Raw genomic sequence first — 16,150 nt, forward strand, 5'->3', positions numbered from 1 at the left:
GTGGGACCTTCTTCTCCTCTGAACTGTTCTTCTGACTTGTAAACTTCAAATTCCCTCCCAGGGACTTGCAGGGAAAGCTATGCCACAACTCAGTCTGACTGCTCAAGCCTGCACGTGCAGCTGAGAATTATTGTTGTTAAGCAAAGCATCGCAGCATGCTGACCTATTCTTGGAAATATGACTGTCATCTAAATAAGGACCCATTTGTGATTAAAAAAAAAACAAACCAGCATTCTTATAGCTCCTTGAGAGTTCTTTAAACCCTAGTCACCTGAGCTGCTATAGTCTTAATAGCAGAAATTAGGTAATAGTTCAGTCACCTGCCTCTGCTGTTCAGTGTTTCATGTCCATGTGTTTAAAGGTAGTCAAAGGTCTACAGGACTCTCCAAGCCAAATGTTGCAGCCCGATGTGTAGAGCCGCTAACATTGTCTGCTGTATCCATGGGAAGCTAGATGGTACCTAAATGTGGACCAGGAAACTGGGGGATGCACTTGGCTGGTAATAAGCCTTCCTTGGATGCTAGTCAGGCTCTAGAGGAAGAATTCAAGCATCAGATAATGCCAGACTGCAGACAGCCTAGACAGTGAGAACTTGCTGCTTTCTTTCGCTCTTCTTCCTCTGGACACAACTGCCCTATTATATATGTTCAATTAAACTGCTGTGCAGTTTTCTTTCTATGAAAATCCTGCCTTCTCTGGTGGATGGAATGCTCTGCTCTGAGCAGCCCTGCTTGTGCCTGAGCCACCCAGAAGACACATCATGACTCGAGTTCAGTGTTGTAGCACAAGCACAGGTGCTTTTCTGCACTACTTGCCCCTGAGCTTCTTCGACTGGCGAGTCACAGCACAGCCTGCATAAGCCTCAGCCTTTGCTTTGGTACCTGGTTGTGCTGCCAAGGCATCTCGTGGGTTGCCAGCACTGAAGGCTGAATGATACAGACTACAAATCCAAGCACATGCCTCCATGGGACATGCCTCCTACTGAAAACACGCTACTATGTGTTGTTCTGATTTTTTAAGATTTTTCTAACTCTTCTGATGTTTGCATTCTTGTAACAAACTTTCTCACACAATTCTATAAATAACTTATTGTTTTGCATTCTTTCATGGAGGAAAAGAGATTTAATGGACTGTTGGTTTGTTCAGTGCCATTAAAAAAGCGGCACTGTCACCCTCCAATCCACTGTCACTTTTAGAAAACTATAAATGTTAGAGTCAAAAAAATAAACTTCCCTTTTTTCTTCACCTTGAGAACAGCAGTGTGCGTGTCATCATTTTGTGTCCTATAGTGACAACTATGCAGCTTTGAACATGACCCAGGCAAATGAACCAACTACACCTCTGAAAAGAGCCCTAGAGAAGGTTCCTCAAGGTGTCTTCACCTGTGTCACAGAACAGAATCATACATGTACCACTCTGTCCTGCCCCAGTCCTGTTGTTTCATATAAACTTCTGTACCCAATAAATGAGGGCTGAGCAAGGCAGCTCATTGGTTACTGACAAGGCTTACATTTAGCAGAGAGATGAAATGAAAAGGGTACAACATATTTTCTTCCTCTACTCTTATTAATGTCCCATGCTTAGAGAGACATTTTGAGAAGCTTGGTAATGCTCAAGTTTAATTTTTCTTCATTCTAAAATGATCATTCTCATTGATTTTTTAAATTACTTTTCCTAGATAAAAGAATCTTAACTTTTGCATGAGACCAACCACTGAAAATGTTGAAGCTCATTGTCAAGTGCAAAAGTATCTGTGTATCAATATTATAAACAACTACAACTCTGTTAATCTTGCCTCTTTACTAAGTAGTAAGTGTGAAAATATATCTCAGGGAGTCTGTTTGTATTGTGCAGACTTTTTCAGGTACCATTGTAATTTTCTGTGTTAGATTTAAGAACAAATAACCTCCAATAATAATCTTTTATCTGTCTGTTATTTTTAGTTTCATAATGCTTAGAGTCAGCAAGCCTAAAACCACTGCAACAGCAGCAGTTCAAAGACACAGAGAAATACACTGATTGCTTAAAAGACAAAAAGATAAAAATAAAAAAATTAGACATAATACAGGTTATGCAAATTCCCATAACTTCTCACAGTGTAAGAATTGGAGTACGGTCAAGGGACTTTTGCTAAACCATGTTTCTTCCTCATGGCAAGTACATGGAATAAAAATAGCATGAAAAGAGCTTATTTTTACATTTTCCCAGATTCATTACATTGTGAGAGGCCCAGTAAGCTAACACAAGACCTGGCTTTTTTTTATTTTTTAAACTGTAATATTATACTATTTTATTATTATTTAAATATAATAATATTACAAATTTTTAAAACTGTAATACTATTTTTTTAAATTGTAATACAGAGAGGTGCAGAGGAGCAGCATATACAATGCACACAAAATTCTTTCAAGATTTTCCTTTGCAAAGCTATCCTGTGCTGCAGGATCAAGTCTATGACAAGATAAAATTTCATACTATGGATAGTCTGAGAAATATAATTACATTTCTGTGTATAGCATGAGATGCAGGATATAACAATCCTGTACTAAAGATTTGAATATGTGGTTTCGGGTAAGGTAATGCAATGCAAACTAATATAATAACTATGATACAGCATCCAGAATAGTATTTCAGAGCATATTTTGAAAGATAGGCAAGGCTTTTGAAAATACTTCTCAGTTCTGTCCTTTGTACCATGCCACAACCTAGTGAAGGCTTCCAGCTCCAGATGGGATTGGGACATGACATTGATATGCACAACCATGTGATTATCTCTGGAACAGTCAGTATGCTGAAATGTTTAACTTTCTTTTCTTTTTTTTCTTTTAATGTATGTGTCTGTAATTTATTCACATGCAAGAGTGTACAAGCACCATGAAAATGGGAATGTCATACAATTCCATGTATATTTTTACTTGGGAAAGGGCTTTTTTCTCTGCAGAAACTAGACAGCAGATCTACAGAGCACAGGAATTAATTATGAACCTCTTATCTGCAGAAGAATTTTACCTTTAGTCTCATCAACACTGCTCATCCCGTTGCAGTTGTGTGACAAGTCACCCTCCCACTGGCGAAACACAGACAAGGAACATTATGTTATTCAGTGACGGCTTAGGAGGCTGACAGCACCTAATGTTGCAGAAAGGGGTTGTTCCTCCAACCCACTCCTTCCCACCTGCAGGGCTATGGAGACAGGAGAACAGCACACCAGAGCTGCGGGAAGGGTCATGCTGGCTGCACTGACAGCCTCTCCTGTCGACACTGTCCGTTCCCAAAAGCAACGGGGAGCATTTGGCCAGTGACTAGACAAGTCTATTTTTAGTAACTTTTTATGCCACATATTCTATTCCTGTCACTACAGAGTACTCATGCAAATTTATGTAGGGCTGCTGCTGTTACAAAGCTGCAATTTCCTGGTCTGCATTAATTTTGCTACAGTAGATTATGACAGACAAAAATTATAATGGTAAAGAAGTCTTCATTTACACAAAGGGAGGCGTCTTCTGTTATTTGTAACTGGAATTGCAGTTCTTGTAAAGCTTATTCATGTTATCTTTTTTTCCTGATTGCACGTGTCATTTCTTTTACAGTATTGGTGCTATTTAACCTTATTTTTAGAATAATGGAGGAATTTTCAGTCTCAATTAAGAAGCAGTTCACCCTGGAAAATATAATCCTTATTGGCAGGAAAATTGTTTATGGGTTTTAAATATCTTTACATTCCAGCTCCATCTCTATGTGTTACTATAACCATTAAGCACTTTCTTGGTCATCTTGAAGACACCAGCTGCTTTCAAAAATCTTTATTTAATATATTAATCTCCTCTTAATCACATTACATATACTCAAGATTCTTGCCTTTGTTATTTGTCAGAGATTGCTACCCAATAAGTACTACATTATTATTAAATATCTATATCATGTCTATATATGTAGATCTCTTTCTTCTGTAAGATCATTCAATTTGTTTACTAATGTCAGTAAAATGGTATTTGAATAAACTTTTAATTCCTTTTTATTACTTTTATTTTCTATTATTGAATGGATTAATATTACAGAGATAGGTAGTTTTAAATTTTTTAGACAATTCTATATGTTGGCATCATATACATTTTTAATTTGATCTCTGATTTTCAGTTCTGAGGGGCAGTTTGAAGGGAATGAGGAAAATATTGTCCTATGTTTTTATTTGAGCTCTTTTTTTTCAGTTTCCAATGGAGTTACTTTTTAGCCAGAAGCACCTCTGAATCTTGGTCATGAAACCAAGCAATATCCAGCTCAGTCCGTACCTGGATAAGATACATTGAAGAAAAGCTGGTAAAGATCTGAAGAAACTTACGGTGCTTCACTAGACAGCACCTTTTGCTTTGAGGGAGAACAGAGCTGCTGTACCCTCCTGGCACCTGGTGGACACTAAGTATAAAGAAGGAAGCTCCAAATTCAAGTGAAGGTTACAGCAGCTTTTGATCACGAGCTATCCCATGACACATATCACAAGAATAGCAGAATCTTGGTCAAACTCCAGTTCGGATAATTAAGCATCTGACTTGAATTCCCTTTGCCATTTCAGTCTCAATGAGAAGCCTTCTTTGGTTTCAACTCATGAACTCATTTCATGCAACATGTTCATTAAAGTGTTGCTCCATTTCAGGAATGGATGAAGTGATGATACAGTTCATGATTTTTCCAGGACAATAAGAAAGAGTAAGAAGGCCTGTCACTCTAGTTACTTTATGCGAGCACCAATCTCTACTTCAGCTAAGTAGCATCCTTGATGCTAAGTAGATTTATGACAGCACTGTAAACAGTGTAAATGCAAAAACTGTTCCACACAGATATGGATGGTGTGGATTGAAGTGGCACAGTGCTCCTTTTTAAACATAGCTGCATTTGTTAACATAGTACATAGAGTGTTTGGAAGAGGGACACAAAGATGGTGAGAGGCCAAGAGGGGAAGCTGCATGAGGTCTCTTGGTCTGTTCAGCCTGGAGAATGGGAGACCTCATTGCAGTCTGCAACTTCCTTGTGAGGGGAAGAGGAGGGCAGACAATGATCTTTTCTCCCTGGTGACCAGTACCCAAGGGAACAGCCTCAACATGTCTCATGGAACATTTAGGTTACATATTAGGAAAAAGTTCTTCACCCAGAGGGTGGTTGGTCACTGGAGCAGGCTCCCCATGGAGGTGGTCCCATGGGGGACCCATGGGTCCCCATAGCACCAAACCTGATGGAGTTCAAGGAGCATTTAAACACTGCTCTCAGGCACATGGTGTGACTCTTGATGCTGTCCTGTTCAGGTCCAGGAGCTGGACTTCAATGGTTCTTGCGTATCTCTTCTAACTCAGCATATTCTGAGATGCTATGATTTTATTAAATGTGATCAAGAGCAGCCATACTGAACTGATGATCTTTGAATCACCAGCACTTTTGGAAGTAAACATTTGAGATCAGACCAGGGGAGTGAAAATGCTGGTGAGGGCCTGTCTTCAAGGTAAACTTTTCTACTGGGAGCTGCCAAGGAAGATGTTGCTTTAGAAAGAATGTGCAGATGTCAGAAGTCTGAATGAAATTCTTTAAGTCCCTTGAACTCATCTCCACTATGGCTTGGGGTTCTGCAAGGCTTCTGTGAGTTAGAAAAGCTCCACATAACCAGATGGGAAAGAAAAGAGTTTGAAGCAGAATGAGTTTACTCTAAATACCCAGAAATTAAACTGTTTGCATGTTTGCATCTAAATATTGGCTGTACCTGCAGAATGGATGCTCTCTTCAATGGATGCTTTTCATAAAGAAATAATGTAGTTTTACAGATATGGATCGTTATTGTATGCCTCTCAGCATGGAATGCAAGGGTGGCAACAGCTAGTCTAATCACAGCCACCAATAATGAAGAATTTGTAATTAAACACAAAACATTGTAGCAATGAGAAACTAGACAAATTAGGGGCCTGGAGGGTATTCAGCTACTGGAAAGGTGAATTTTCTGCTATAAGAATAGAAATAAGAGAACTTTTTTTTTTTTTTGCCTGTATCTTGCCTTTAAGTAGATTTTATTAGTACATAGATTGTAAAGGGAAAAGCAGAAACAAATATTATTCTCTCATTGATGGAAAAGATGTGGGAATCATACCAATAGTTATTGTGAGCTTCATCAGAAGAGTATTACAGCTTCTTGATACAAAGCCCAGTATCCTTCTGGGAAAGATTAAAACAGAACTATGATTTTCTTATCCTTATCAACTGATCAATCTTAAGACTGTCAGGAAAACATGCAGGTCCCGTAATGAGGAGAAAGAATGCAAAATAGTGCAATTAAGGTAGCAAATTAATAGAAAAAAATGCCTTTACCAGTACTACAAACAAGTTTCAAGACCCATGGAGTTGAAAAAGGTGCAATGAAATGAGTGTATTTTGTGCCATTGCAGTATCTTTATAAGTAGATCTCCTAATGAAGAGCAAATAAATATGGATTCTTCACACTGTTTGCACATAATGCTTGAAATAGGATTCCTGTGATCCTTTTATCTGGGGAAAAGAAATGAGACTTATTTGCTCCACTGTATCTCTGCAAATTCTATTTTGATGTGCACCAGCTTTGTAAGCCAATGACAAATTATTTTTTCTGATCTTGCTATCAAGTTACTCACTTAAGTTATAATATTTTGCTCTCTCCTTGTAGAGCTGGAAGACCTTTCACCGTGCTCATAATTCAACGTGCATATAGCAGTTTGGATACATTCTACTTCCCTTATTTCCTGCAGGCAGCTGTTACAATTCCAGCTCTGCCTTCCTTCCACAACCCCTCCCAGATGACCTCCTGTGCCATTTGAGGTCCCTAGTATGATCATAAAAAGTGATCCCTAATATGGTCCCGATATAGATCCCAAAAAACCCACATAGCTTCTGTAAGAAATGTATCACATCTATGTTCTTTGATATGCCCTCGTCATTTAACAGCAATTAAAATCCCTGGGCACATTACTGTAACAGATGACAAAGCAAGAATTAATACAATTCTTCAACACATTTTTGAGAAATACATATTGGAAATTGAAGAGTTGGGAGTACAAAGGCATTGGTTTAGGATTTCCAAGGAAATGGAAAATTCAGTTCTGCCACATAGTCAAGCTCTAAAAGCAGCTTTCTTTCCTGCCGAAAAAAAGAAAAAAACAAAACAAAATAACAACTGAAAAAATGGACTCAGAAGAAATAATACCATTTGTTTCTTTAAGCATCACTTGCTGGTAAGTATGGAAAATTATTTTTGTGAACTGCTTAATAAGGTGAATGGAAATACACATCAGCTTTGGGGGTTTGTTGCTTTGGATTTGAAGAAACTCTTGGATTTTCTCTTTTCTTCTAGATGATACACTGCAAAGGTATAGAAAGCCCTGGCTGGTTGCTTATTAATAGGTTCTATCAATCTGGAGATAAAAAGGCATGAAGCACTTTGAGAGAAGGATGGAATGATGGCTGATGTTAAGAACCAACGCTGGTTTGAAATGTTAGAAGTAGTGCTTTTGTACCTACAGCCCTGTAGTTATAATGTACAGCTTATTCTTTCTTCATTTACCAAGGGCTGTATCCATTACATGTTCTGCACCTTTTCAAATAATTCAGTTTTCTCATTTCAAATCCATTGTTGTCCTACTCCATCTCATCCTTTGTCATAATTCATTTGTAAATCACTCCATGTGAGGAAAGTCTGTTGTCAAACTCTACTTAATCTGCTCTTAGTTTGTAAAGGTAGGAGCTAGTGCGATAATTTTCTTTGGAGTGTATGCAGCAATATCTCTGTTAATCAGAATATTTGTGGGCCCCACTCACTTTGGGATTGCACTGCAGAATTTTGGAGTCTGTCCACCTATTTTGTTAATCACTTTTAACCATTTCATTACCCCAGTACTCAAATTTACAACACCAAGTCCTTACCCTGGTTTACCTCTTGCTTTGTCCTCCTCTCTGGTTTCTCACTCAGCTCACCCCAGTTTTCTCTTGCAGTCTTGCTTCTTGCCAGAGATATCTCCTAACTCCACCTATCTATGATAGGGATCAGTGATTCTTCGCCTCCTTCTCTGACTACTCCCAGTTCCATTGTTCATCCCCCAATTTTAGAATTCATGGGATCATAGAATAGTTTGGGTTGAAAAGGACCTTTAAAAGTCATATAGTCCAACCCCCTGCAATGACAGGGACAGATTCCACTAGAACAGGTTGCTCAGGGCCTTGTCCAACCTGACCTTGAATGTTTCCAGGGACTGGCCATCTACCACCTCTCTGGGCAACTTGTTTCAGTGTTTTGCCACCCTCAAATTTCTCTCCCTTTGTCAAACCAGCTTTCTCCAATTATCTCTACAATTTTCTCTATTGGGTCCAGACATTCCTTCCTCTTGTCAAAGCTGTGATATCTCTCACCAACAATCACCTCTACAGTTACTTTCAGAACTCCCAGTCAGTTTTCCCTTTCCTTTCCCTGTGCCAGGTCACCAAACTCCTCTTCTGAATCTTCTGCTTGTCTTTTCCTAGTCCTTAGGACACTCAGTCAGATTCCTTTCTTCCCCTGCCCCAGGGTATCTGGAGATGAGAGTACTAGAGGTAGGCTCCAGTACCCAGCCCTATGGAGAGTACTGGCAGTCCAGGGTTGGGATTAGAGGATAGGCCTAGGTTGATACTTCATCCCTGACCAGAGGGTTATCTGATACAGACAAATACTTTTGGTTGAGCTGTGACAGTGATTATGTATGCTAGAAATTATGGAGAGACTTCTGGATGCTGAAAAATTATACAAAGGTATAGCTGTATTTTATTGATATAAGAATTTATAGTGCACAAATCACAGTGCAAATACTTAGTCATATATTTGTCTTGAAGTCTATGTACAAGTAAAATGCAATTTTAGCTGGAATGCTTACTATTGAATGCTACTTTGAGAGTCTCAGAGATTGCAGTAACTGACCCGTTACTCATTTTAGCAGTTTAAGGAGTACCTAGGGTTCCTCTTGTTTGGTTTTTTTTTTTTTAATTTTCATGAGATATGGGAAGGTTATCTGGCAAAAAAAAAAAAAAAAAAAAGTCTGTTTAACATGTGACACTCTCTTTCCTTGTTTTACAACAATAAGATGAGCTATAGTTGGCAATTCCACAGTGTAGAAAGTAAGTAAAGAGCATAGTGAAAATAAAAGAGCATAGTGAAAATGACAGCAGCTTCAAGGGGTTTAGCAGAGCCTGAATTATTGGCCAAGATTCTTTCCAGGACTACACCAGCAAAATGTGATGATATCCAGTGCTAACCCTGTGAAAACCAACTGACAGTGTCTGCTGAATGCATTAAGGAACGGTACTCATGTACTGAAAATCCCAAAGGTCCAATTTTAAATATTTTTTCTTCCTGAAAAGCAGTGTGAAGAGCTGCAGCTGAGCTTTTCCTCTTTGCTTCTTGTTTCTGAGCATCTAGAATGCAGTCAAGTCACCTCTTGTCAAGCAAAGATCACTTCTCAGTCATATAGCCAAGACAACTGCTTAAAAATCCAGACTAGTGGGTTTTTATGAAATGTCACCATTCTACCTTGCTAAAATTTAAAAAAGCAAAACACTGCAAATTTCACAATACATCTGCTGAGGTTGGCAAAAAGGTGCCAGCACTAACAGACACAGTTCTCAAAAGCAATCTTCACAGAAACCAAGGATATCTCCAGGTAACACAATTTTTCTGTACCCCAGCATCAGTAAGACAACTGTGAGTGACCCTGAATCTATTTGCATTAACAAAAACCTAAGATTTTTTTACAACTTCTGATTTTACAAATAGAAAAGATAAATATATTGGTCTTTGTAAGCTCAAAAATATCAAATCCAGAAATAAGCCCCACTATTTTGTTTAACTGATAAATGACTCATTACAGATTTTGTTAAGTGATTTTAAATACATTAGGTCCTGACTCTTGTCAGATTTGCGTTGAAAAAATATTAGAAAAATTTCACAGATGAGGGATCTCAGCTGCAGATGTCCTGCTGCAAAAATCTGATAGCACTGTTTCCAGCAAACAAACAAACCATAGGAAAATCTCAGCTAGTTCATTTACTGATATAAGTGAACTTTTGGAAAGTTTTTGGTACATATACTGGGAGATTTTAGGAGCCTAACAGCACTGCCATATTGAGCTTTATGTTCTGTGGAGGCTTCATTGAAAGGTCATGTATAGTCCTTCATTCATGTAGACTAATTGCAAAGCTAACTGCCAGCCAATTTTAGGGCATAAAGAAAAGGAGAGTTTAACTACTTTTCCTTCAGTATCTGGGCTCAGGTGACCCAGATTCACTGTTTATATAGCACATAAATCAGAAAACTCTCAACAAAACCTTAGCAAAACAACAGAGCCATTTCAACAGTTTCATATATAGCTGTAACCAGCATATAATTCACTTTAATGCTCTGCAAGAAACATCTTGGGGGGATTGAGGGTACATGCTGATGTAAAAGCAGTAAAATAGCTTCTTTGCTTGACCAATGTTTTACATCATTTAGCTGAGTAAGATTTGGGTAGTCTTTACTGCTGTCATGAATACTGTCTGCCAAACAGCTTATTGGTTTTGCAACTGAAGAAATAAAATCAACATTTTTGGAGAGTAACAGAAGTCACAGGGGTCCCACCTCAGCTTACTTATCAATTAACAACCAACCTTCCTGAAGTTCAGATGTTACTAAATACTGTGACACTACTGGGAGAACAATACTAAAAAGGATGTCAAAGTGCAGTACTTTAAATAGCCATGCATGCTTTCCTCCCCAGAAAACAAATATGAAAGAAAGCAAACACCGCAGCTGGTTAATTCACTGTCCAAATCAGCTGGTATCACAGGGGTGAAGTTATTGACTTCAGTGACTAACTTGACAATATTGAGTCACATTGCAAAAGAACCCCTTAATTCAGAAAATTTCAATTGTGTCAGTGTATAAGACAGACTGTGTTTAGTACAGAGCCTCTTAAGCTATCATTGATTTCAATGGCAGGCTCAAATTCCTACAGAATGGATTAATGAAGTCATACATTTTAATACCAAAAAGGGCCATTATGGCAATCCACTCAGACTGCTTTGGATTCGGAAAGTCAGTAAATGCTGCTTGCATGAAGTCTGTAACTTAGATCTGAGCTAACACATATACACAGAAGTATTTCAGTCTTGATTTAAAGACCTGTGTGACAGTAAACCTATCGGATCCCAGATAAAGTGCTTCACAGTTGGTTACCTCAGATTCCAGTTCTCTTTTTTTCTTCTCCTTTCAGCTTCTAACCATTATGTTTCATTATGACTTTATCTGTTAAACCACCCTTTCTACTCAGGAATTAGATAAGCTGAGCTTACATGCAGGAAGGCTCAAGCTAGGTGCTGTAAGTCTATCAGAGAGGAAAACCAGAATATCTGGAGGGGAAAATGTTGATGAAGTGATGAGCTGGCGGACCAAGAGGCCCTGAGGAACGAGAGATCCTGGTGCAAGCAGGCAAGGAGCAGGCAGGAACAGGGAAGGTCCTTGGAGCAGGGGCAGCCACAGGCAGAGAGAGAAGGTGCCCATGCTGTCCTGGCAGTCCCACAGAGACATCTTGACTGCAGGTCCCCGTGATGGCAGTTTCCCCAATTTCCCCAAATTTTTTCCTTTTATAAGAGGATTTCTGATCAGCCAGCTGCCTTTGGTCCCCACTCCCTAGGCTATACTCACACTTGGCGATACCAGAGAGTGTCATTTTCTCAGGTCTCAGCAAATGCCTCCTCCTGCTGCTTGGTTGATCCTCTCTAGCTCAGCTGCTGCTTCCCTTTGATAGGCTCAAAGCAGTTGTCTTCATAACTTGTGATGTGGTTTTCTTCAAGCAGTAATTTGGTATCAGTTAGTTTATAATGCTGGGTCTGCTGTTTTCAGTATTTTCAAGGCCTTTGCTGTTATCCCACATTAAACTCCAGTTCATAACTGCCTTTTTGGCACAAAGCTCCAGTTCCCAGGACAGGCTCTCACCACAGACTGATAACAAGCACCCCAGGCCAGAACTGGGGCATTGAGCCTGTGGCCTGCTGCTAACGATGGAAGTGCTCTCCTCAATAGCTTTCATTTATTCCAGGTTTCATGGCAGCAGAGGAAACTCATTCTTAGCTGGCTGTGCAGCATGACCTGCCCAGCATTTATGGTATCACTGCTCTCAAACATGTACTCCCTCATAGATTGTGTGCACTAAAATCTCCACTCCTGTGTCAATTTGAGTTCAGTTACATTAAGTGTTGCTCAAATGAGGCTAGCTTTAATCAATTCAGCACTGTCCATTTGGTTACCTGGGGTATTTATTTGGTTGTTGGTATTTATTCTATATTCTTTTGGGTTACTCCTCAAGATATGGTAGAAGCCTGGACTAAAATCAGTGGTCACCGTAGAGACTTCACTGGATTCCTGTAGTGACTACCCTTTGACTGTGGATAGTTCTGCTGGAGGGAAAGAACCTCAGCTACCTTTTTTTTTTTGAAAGATTTAAGGCTGTAGTCTCCTAAAACACAGGAGAGCACAGCCTGCTTGAACGACAGACAGAGTGTGTCATATGTCTGAACATCTAATTATAGTGTCTTGTATGGTAAAACGAGGAATTTTTTTTACTTTGCTGTAATTTCTAACATTCTGAAAGGAACCCCAGAAATGCAGAAGGTTATATGTTAAAGAAACTCTCCCATCTGACCATTCTGATGGCAATCTGGGAGTCCCACTTGCATCACTCCAAATTTTAATGCTGGGACAGGAGCCCCTTTGCAGCAAGTAAATCCAGTGATGTAACAGGTTTGACTTCCTGCACACCCCACACTCAGACCTAAGTTCCCCACATCAGCTTGACCCCAGGTTTCCCATAGCAGAGTTCAAGATGTCCTGTACCTTTAAAGTAATTTAATTGTAATTCAGCAACTTAGAGAGCCTCTAGGGCCTCTGGGAGCCTCTGGGGAAGAGCCCCCAATGAAAAAGATCACTGGGTTTTTATACCCTCACAGTCTGTGCACCTGTGCTTCAAGCACCTCTTGATCCAATGGTGATTTTGGTCTGGGGTCTTCTCGTTGTTCACTGGGTCCTGCAGAGTCTCTGTGTGACTAACCATCCCTGTCTGGCTGGTGTCTCAGGTCCACATGCCCTTTGTCAGGCAAAAGGTAACTAACATAACAAAATTAAGGCTACCAAGATTACCATAGGGCAGAATACAACTGATTGATCGCCCACTCTTTATTTGATGTGAGAATTGTGCATCCAGTTTTCCTTACCTAAAACTTAAACAGCAAAACTTGAAATAGCAAAATAAGGACATAGTAGGAAAGTATATGGCCTTCTCATTTTGGTGCTAACTTGGATTTTCTAGAAAATACCTGAATTAAAACTTCATCTCCAGGCTATATAATATACACCTGTATTTCAGATGGCATGTGTTGATAAAACTGAGCATACTCTTTTCTGCTCTTACATGCTCTTTTTGCATCTACAAAATAATACTCTGACAACAGTACAGTTTGAAGGCAAACAAAGGTTGACTTCCTTCATCTATTGGGACGCTGAAAAAGCCAGCTGTTAAATTATTTACAATAAAATAGCAATTTTTAAGTGGTATTTGCAAAAGTATAGTCAAGGGGCCTGGCACCACTGGGTGAGGGGTCACTGCATGTTGGTTAATCACCCACAAATCGTGAACAAGTACTCAGGGTCTAACCTATTCTGGTTTACAGGCAATATAGGAATGTTATATGGACACACACATGCTTTAAAATTCCTTTATCTAAGTATTGGTCTATCTGGTTTTGGATACTTTTCCCAGCTTCCAGAGGAGTAGGATATCCTGGGACAGTATCCTACTGTCTCCCAGGGGTGGCATACTTGCCTTAGTTTTAATGCATATGGGTGGTTCCCTACCTGTAGTGGTCTTACTCCAGAACTCTGATAATACAGCTTTCAATATTTCTAGTATCTTCTGTTCATTTTTGAAGCTCTCAGGAATCACACCCAGTGCCATTATTGAATCCATTCCTTCTGGTGACACATGCAATTCTGCATCTAAGACCTGTAGAAGGTCTCTTCCTAACAAGTACACTGAGGTATCTTCTACTGATACAAACCTGCCCAACACACTCTTATGTCCTATCATTGCTAATACAGATTTACTTAATTTTTTCCCTGCCCAATGGCTCCATGTATGAATACTTTGTCTGTTATTGACTCTCTTGGGACAAATTTTAAGAGGGATAATGTGGCTCCTCTATCTACCAGAAATTCATCAATGACACCCAATCCTTACATATTATTTGTCCCTGTTGATCTGGGTGTCCTCCACAAATTGTTTATTTATAATTGTATGGCTCCTCAAATTCAGTAAAATTGCTGGCTTCTAGTCGTTGTGACAATCTATCCTTGCACAATTACTTCCCCACTTGGTTGGAAAGGCCATTCTCTTCACCTATGTCCTAAATTTCCACAATAGTAATACTCTATTTCCACATTCCTTTTCTGTCTCTTTCTGCTTTCTGGTTTAGGTCCACTAATTGTATTTGGTCTTCCTCTCTTTCATTTTCTCCCCTGAGGATTTCCTGTCATGGCAACAGCCATCAGATTTTCCACTTTCTCCAATTTCCCTTTTCTCCTCTACTTGCTTTGCCCTCTCTTTTTTCTTTCTCCCATCACACATGAATACTGAAACATATGAATTTTCTGTAGTTTTACTCCCTGCTACCCTGGCACATGCTCCTTAAATTACTTTTGGCTGTCTGGTGCTGCCTGACCTACAAAGACACTAATTGCAAGTGCACCATTAAAGTTTTATGAAGCCATGGCCCCATATTCTAGCAAAACCTGTTGGAGGCAGCCCCAAAAATCTCTAGGGTTGCTGTCCATTCTCTGTCTGCATTCCATTATTTTAGTCCAGTTAACCTTTCATTCCCCATGATCATATTGCTTCAGACAGGTTTTGAACTCTTGTCTGACATGCAGGCCCGTCCTCCGTGGTATTATCATTCCAATTCGGGTCATTCACTGGCCAGAGGTTCCTGTTTCCTTCTGTTTGCAGTGCCAGTTCTGCTTTGCTATTAATTACTTTTTCCCTTTCACCTGGCCAGAACAGTTCATTCAAAAGCACCTGCATGTCCCCCCAGCTTGGGTCATGTCCAGTACACATATTACAGCTGAGCACACTTCTTGCTACCTTCCCTCAGCCTTGGCATCTCACTTCCCTATAATGCCAAATCACATGGTGTTTGGTAAACACTTGGAGTAGCCCCACAGGAGAAAAGTTAGATGGTGTTGAAGGAGTATTTAAAGGACAGGGCAGTGCCGAGGCAGAAAGAGTCCCGGCATTCCTGCTTTGGAGATGAATCCCCGCGATCAGCAGGGCGGTGCCGATGCAGGCAGAACGCCAGGGTTCCTGCTTTGAGGCTCAGCCCCTGCCACCGCCAGTGTCACCGTCGGTTCGGCTTCCCTCTGCTGACTTCTCATCCGTGCACAGCTGTTCCAACTGTTACGTATGAAATTGCCAATCAAATCGAATCAAAAATTTGCGAGAGCCAAATTATGAAAAAATACAAAGTATAAATTTTATTTCACGATCGAATGACAAAATCTGGGTCAGCCACGAATCGGACAGTCTAGCCCGGGACTAGGCTCTGTGTGACACGCTACACAGCTCTGGACCCCTGTTGCCTCAGAGCGGAGCGGCACGATTTTGCAAGCGAGTCCCAAAGACTTCTCCGGTCCAGGATAATGCTATCAGATGAAAGATGGTCCAGCTCTCGATGTCTTGGGAATAATTCATCGACTCCTTGTTTTGTGCTAGACAGAACTCGAAAATCCCTCGTTTGCAATACACAAACCCCATGTCTGGGGAGATATACAAGTCAAACAGTCTCTGACTGGAAATCTCTTACATGCTAAGGAATTTCCCAGAAACAGATTACAAGCCTGAATGGATTTTCATCGGATGTATTGTCCCCCCTCTCCAGCCGTCAACCGCCAGGTGTGCTGCTGATGGCGTAATTCTTTACTCAGCTAAAACCTCCGAAACTCTGTGCCGCTGTTCTCCTTCACATGTAAATGTAGTCCTACTATGTGGTATGTGTGTGTGTCAGCCGGTTTCCCAATCTTGTGAGCTGCTTTTCT

This window comes from Motacilla alba, chromosome 2, assembly GCF_015832195.1.
Source record: "Motacilla alba alba isolate MOTALB_02 chromosome 2, Motacilla_alba_V1.0_pri, whole genome shotgun sequence".
In the NCBI taxonomy this organism is placed as follows: Eukaryota; Metazoa; Chordata; class Aves; order Passeriformes; family Motacillidae; genus Motacilla; species Motacilla alba.